Source organism: Pongo abelii, chromosome 16, assembly GCF_028885655.2.
Source record: "Pongo abelii isolate AG06213 chromosome 16, NHGRI_mPonAbe1-v2.0_pri, whole genome shotgun sequence".
Classification (NCBI taxonomy): domain Eukaryota; kingdom Metazoa; phylum Chordata; class Mammalia; order Primates; family Hominidae; genus Pongo; species Pongo abelii.
In genome coordinates, this window is record NC_072001.2 from 18,858,262 (window position 1) to 18,864,496 (window position 6,235).

Consider the following 6,235-nt stretch of genomic DNA (forward strand, 5'->3'; position numbering starts at 1 on the left):
AAGACCAGAGGGGGCCCTGGGCTCTGTCACAACCCCCCCTCTATTGCCAGTTTCTCACTTTAGTGAAGATACACAGGACTAGGCATAGCCTTGGGTCTGTTCACTCTGCAGATGCTACAAACATTCATCCATCACCCACTATGGACCAAGCACTAGGTTGAACCAAGTGACACACGGATGCTGGTGCCCAAAAGGTCACAGTACAACATGACTCAGAAAGAGCTACATGTGGGGGCTTGTGAGGCCAAATGCAAACACATCTTCAGGGAACACAGAGCACTGTCGCCGTTTCACCTGCAGAACCAGCACATTGCCTTGGAGGCCACAGTCCGTAGGGCCATCGGGGTCCCCAAGTCACACAGCAGAGGGCAAATGAGGGGAACCCAGGTGTGGATGAAGGCATCTTCTAGAAGAGGGGTCAGCAAATTATAGCTCACAGGCCAAATCTAGCTGCTCCTTGATTTTTTTTTTTTTTGAGACAGAGTCTCGCTCTGTCACCCAGGCTGGAATGCAGTGGCACAGTCTCCACTCACTGCGAGCTCCACCTCCTGGGTTCACACCATTCTCCTGCCTCAGCCTCCCAAGTAGCTGGGACTACAGGTGCCCGCCACCACGCCTGGCTAATTATTTGTATTTTTAGTAGAGATGGGGTTTCACCGTGTTAGCCAGGATGGTCTTGATCTCCTGATCTCGTGATCCACCCACCTCGGCCTCCCAAAGTGCTGGGATTACAGGCGTGAGCCACCGTGCCTGGCCTGATTTTGTAAATAAAGTTTTATTGGCACACAGCCATACCCCCTCATTTACGTATTGCATATGGCTGCCTTCCAGCTACAACTGCAGCCTTAAGAGCTGTCATGGCCCACGAGGCTTAAAATATTTACTATGTGGCCCTTTATGGAGAAAGTGTGCCCACACCTGTTCTGGAAGATCAGTTGCATGAGGTTAGAACTTTGTCAGTTTCATGCTCTGCCATCTCCCAAGCACCCGTCACAGTGCCCAGTCCAGAGCAGATGCTTATGAAGTGATGGGAGGCTGCTTGTATCACATCCTAATTCTGTGACCGTGAGCTAGTTAAGTACTTACTCAGAAATGCATCTTCCGATCAAGTGGGAGGGCGTCCACCCCCCCTCCAGCCCTTAACAACACAATGGAGAATAAGGAGGCACAGCCCTGGACCCCCTTCTGGTCTCCTGGCCCCCGGGTAGCTCATCTCCTACCCTGCCCTTGGTGTCCTGGGGTTGCCCTGCAAGCCTAGCCAGGCCTGTGAATCATCAGGACGGACTCACTCTCTAAAAATACATATTGTCTCATGTTGGCGGGTGCTGCTTTAATCACTGTTTGTGCTCAATCTAGTCTTTTTCCGCTTGACTTTGAGGTCTTTGTGGGCAAGGTGTGGGTTGTCGCCATTCTGAGTCCCCAGGGCCAGGTTCCTGCTGCAGCCTGGAGCCGGAAAGGAATCTGGGAGGAAGAGGTTGGGTGTTGGGGCCAGCAGACTAGGGGACAGATCCTGCCCTGCCACTCATTTGCTGTGCAACTCTCAGCAAAGCACCCAACCTCTCTGAGCCCTCGCTTCCCCATCGGTGAAGTGGGGATCACAAGGCCCATCCTGCAAGGTGGTTTCCAGGGTGAAAGTAGAAAAGGAGGCCTGTTCCTACAGCCTGTGTGTCTTGGGAGGCAATGCTCATCATCTGTGATCCTTTTCTACCTGATTACATGAAAGGGGAGTGATCTGCTCACTGACCCCGGGCTGGGCTTTTCTCTGCCAGTGAAATCATTTGAAATTGTCCAAGGAAATCAGGAACCTGAGCTGACACCAAGTCACTGAGCTTGGTGCCAAGCACTGGGGGAGCTCCGGTTACAGAAAACAAGTGGAATGCGCAGGCCCCGGGCTGAACATGGAACTAATTTGGGAGGCAATGAGAAAGAGCAGAACATAAGGCGGAGCCTGGGAGACAGGTCTGCCCTGAGCCAGGACGCCATCCAGGTGGGGTATCTGGGGCCCCTTGAAATTTTCAACGTCCTGCTTCTGAAGTGGGGAGAGCCGGGACATGATGGGGACCCACTTCAGGATCTCTGAGTCTGGCTGTGCACAGACTCAGGGCATGGGCCCGGGGTCAGAGCAACTGCAATCATATCCTGACTTGCCCCCTCGATGCTGTGTGACCCGGGGCCTGTCACTTCACTTCTCTGAGCCTCAGCTGCCACATCTGTGAATGTATGACCTAGGGATCCCTCCCTCAGAGGGCTGCTTCATAGAAGGCTCAGTACCATGCCAGGCATGTAAGCCTCTCTCAGGAAATCAGACATGTAGAGACATGACATGTGGGGTGGGGGGCAGCATTGGAGGAGCAAAGACCAGTAACGTCTCCCTCATTCATCTGTTCGTTCAGCAGATACTTACAGAACATGCAACCTGTGCCAGACTGGGGAACACAGGAGGGAACAAGACAGACCTAGCCCCACCCAAAAGGAAACAAATAGTGTGTATCTAATTGTAATCATCCTATGAAGGATAAGAACAGGGTGCTTGGATAAAAAAAATAACGGGTGGGCCAGGAGTGGTGGCTCACGCCTATAATCCCAGCACTTTGGGAGGCCAAGGTGGGCAGATCACCTGAGGTCAGGAGTTTGAGACCAGCCTGGCCAACATGGCAAAACCCCCTCTCTACTAAAAGATACAAAAATGAGCCAGGCATGGTGGTCATGGGCACCTGTAGTCTCAGCTACTGGGGAGGCCGAGGTGGGAGGATCGCTTGAACCCAGGAAGTGGAGGTTGCAGTGAGCCGAGACTGTGCCACTGCACTCCAGCCTGGGCGACAGAGTGAGACTCTGTCTCAAAAAGAAAAAAAAAAAGAAAGAAAAGAAAAAGTGAAAGTAAAGAGACAATGCACCCAAAATTTCGATGGATGGAAGGATAGAGGGATGGATGTGTGATCACTCAAATTTAGTAAAATGTTAGTGAGTTGATGTTGCTGTTTCAAAATTTTCATAATAAAATGTTGGGGGAAAGTAACAAAACCAAGAAGAAAAAGAGGTAGAAACAAATTCTTTAATGGCTCTCTTTTCCTACAGAACAGTGTCCAGGTGCTTAGCCGGGCAGCCACCCCACAAATCCTTGCCTCATGCCCCAAACTCACTCTAAGTGTGTAGCCCTGGGTGCACCCTCAAACCTCTCTGAGGCTGCAGTCCTGGTCTCCTAGGAAGTGAGAGGCCCTCCTCCGGGAGACGCGAGGCTGAGATGCACACAGTTGTTTTCAGAGCAGCAAGGCCACTTCAGCAACACTCAGAACTTAGGACTTGGTCAACCAGCCTTTAGTGGGGCCTGGGAGACTCCCCACCGACACAAACTCCCTTCTTGTTTGCACTGGGGACATTCAGTGCCTTGGGTTATCCATTCACTGGTCCAACAGATATTTTCTGTGTTCCAGGCCCTGCACACAGCACCGCAGTGTGAAGTCTGTCAGGTTCTTCCCTTTAAAGAACACCCCCAAGACACAGACAGATCCAATCCAGTGAGACACACACTCCGAGGGAGCCAAGTCCAGCACCACAGCACAAATCCTGCAAACTCCAGCCTGGATAGATGCCAAGCCCCACGGCCAGGCCTCAGACTGACTCCCGCCTCAGTCCAGAACCTCAGCACAGGAAGGACCCTCGTGTTGGGGTGTCCAGGCCCCGCCCCAGCCCAGTGGCCCCTGCCCCTCATCAATGAACTAACTTGAGCTCCCCACCCTCTGGGGACAGAAGCCCCCCAGTGAGTCTGCTGCAGTCACAACAAAAGGTAATGGGGGCCAGGCGCGGTGGTTCACGCCTGTAATCCCAGCACTTAGAGGTTGAGGCGGGCATATCACTTGAGGTCAGGAGTTTGAGACCAGCCTGGCCAACATGGTGAAAGCCCATCTCTACTAAAAACAAAAATTAGCCGGCAGTGGTGGCGTGCACCTGTAATCCCAGCTACTCAGAGGCAGGAGAATCACTTAGACCCGGGAGGCGGAGGTTGCAGTGAACCGAGATCATACCACTGCACTCCAGCCTGGGTGAGAGAGGGAGACTCCGTCTCTAAAAAAGCAATGGGGTTGTGGTGTCCACTTGGGAAGAGATGGGGAGGTAAAGGGAATAGGAATGATCTACTCCCCTGCCAGCCAGGCTGAGGCTGTGATCCAGCACAGAGGACCCGAGTCAGGACAGCTTAGAAGAGCCCACCCAGTTGAGAGATCACATTCTCCAATTCAGCCAGAATTACACCTGCGTCCTCCTCAGGCGAGGCATGGGCCCAGAAATTATGCTTAGGGTCTCCTTCCAGCTTCACAACAGCCTCGGGAGGTGGATGCTGTCATGACCCCCACTTTGTAGGCGGGGAAACTAAAGTTCAGAGAAGTCTCATAACTTGCCCAAGGTCACACAGAGCCAGCCATGGCCACTGCCTTTACTTAAACAAGAGCAACAACAATCAGGACAGCTGGAGTCACTTTACGTGCATTATCTCATTTGACCAGAAGTAGGAAAACTTGTCTCCATTTTACAGGGCAGAAAACTCAAGTTCAGAGAGACTCAATAACTTTCCTAAACAACTGAATGGGAAGATGGCAGAGCCAGCCTACGACAAACAGGATAACAATAAGAATGGCAGCTATATTCATTCTGTATTGTTGCTCTAACAAGCTTCCACGAACTTAGTGACTTAAAATAAGATACATTTATTCTCTTACCGTTCCGGAGGTCCAACGTCTAAAATCAAGGTGTTGGCAGAGCTTGGTTCCTTCAGGGCTTTCTGAGGGAGAATCTGAGTCCTTGTCTTTTCCCGATTCTACAGGCCCCCTACAAAGCAGGTGCCTCCACCTTCAAAGCACGCATTCCACCCTCTGCTTCCAGCCTCACATCTCACGTTTCTTCTTGTCCTGCCCACCGCCTCTTATAAGGACCATTGTGGGCCAGGTGTGGTGACTCATGCCTGTAATCCCAGCACTTTGAGAGGCCAAGCCACCTGAGGTCAGGAGTTCGAGACCAGCCTGGGCAACATGGTGAAACCCCCATCTCTACTAAAAGTACAAAAAGTGGCTGGGCATGGTGGTGCACGCCTATAATTCCAGGTACTCGGGAGGCTGAGGCAGGAGAATCACTTGAACCCAGGAGGCAGAGGTTGCAGTGAGCTGAGATCAAGCCTGCACTCTACCCTGGGCAACAGATGAGAGTCTATCTTGAAAAACAAACAAACAAAAAAAAGACCCTTGTGATTGCATCATTGGACCCCTCGGGGATAATCCAGGTGAATTCCTTCATCTCAGGAGCCTTAATTTGATCACACCTGCACAGCCTCTTTTACCATGTAAATTAGCACTTTCACAGGTTCTGGGGATTCGGATGTGGACCTCTTTGGGGGACCATGAGTCCATCCACCACATTAGCTAATATTCATGGAGCTCTTGCTAAGTGTCAGGCCCTGTGCTGAGCATTCTGCATCATTTTAGAACTGCACATCTCACACTTTTTAAAATTTTTTATTTACATAAATTTATGGGGTACAAATACAATTTCATTACCTGCATAGATTGTGTAATAGTCAGGTCAGGGCTTTTAGGATCTCCATCATCCCGATAACATACATTGTACCCATTCAGTGATTTCTTTTTGTTGTTGTTGCTGCTGTGTTTTTTTGAGACAGAGTCTCCCTCTGTGAGTAGGCTGGAGTGCAGGCTCAATCTCGGCTGACTGCAACCTCCACCTCCCGGGTTCAAGCTATTCTCCTGCCTCAGCCTCCTGTGTAGCTGGGATTACAGGTGCCCACCACCACGCCCAGCTAATTTTTGTACTTTTAATAGAGACAGGGTTTCACCATGTTGGCCAGGCTGGTCTCAAACTCCTGACCTCAGGTGATCCACCTGCCTCAGCCTCCCGAAGTGCTGGGATTACAGGCGTGGGCCACCGCGCCCAGCCTATTTTTGTTTTTTTAAACAGGTTCTCATTTTGTCACCTAGGATGAAGTACAGTGCTGCAATCATGGCTCACTGCAGTCTCTATCTCCCTGGCTCAAACGATCCTCCCATCTCAGCTTCCTGAGTAGCAGGGACTACAGGTGCATGCCACCATGCCCAGCTAATATTTTGCATTTTTTGTAGAGATGGGGTCTTGCCATGTTACCCAGGCTGGTCTTGAACTCCTGGGCTCAAGTGATCCTCCTGCTTTGGCCTCCCAAAGCGCTAAGATTACAGGTGTGAGCCACCTCACCTGGCAG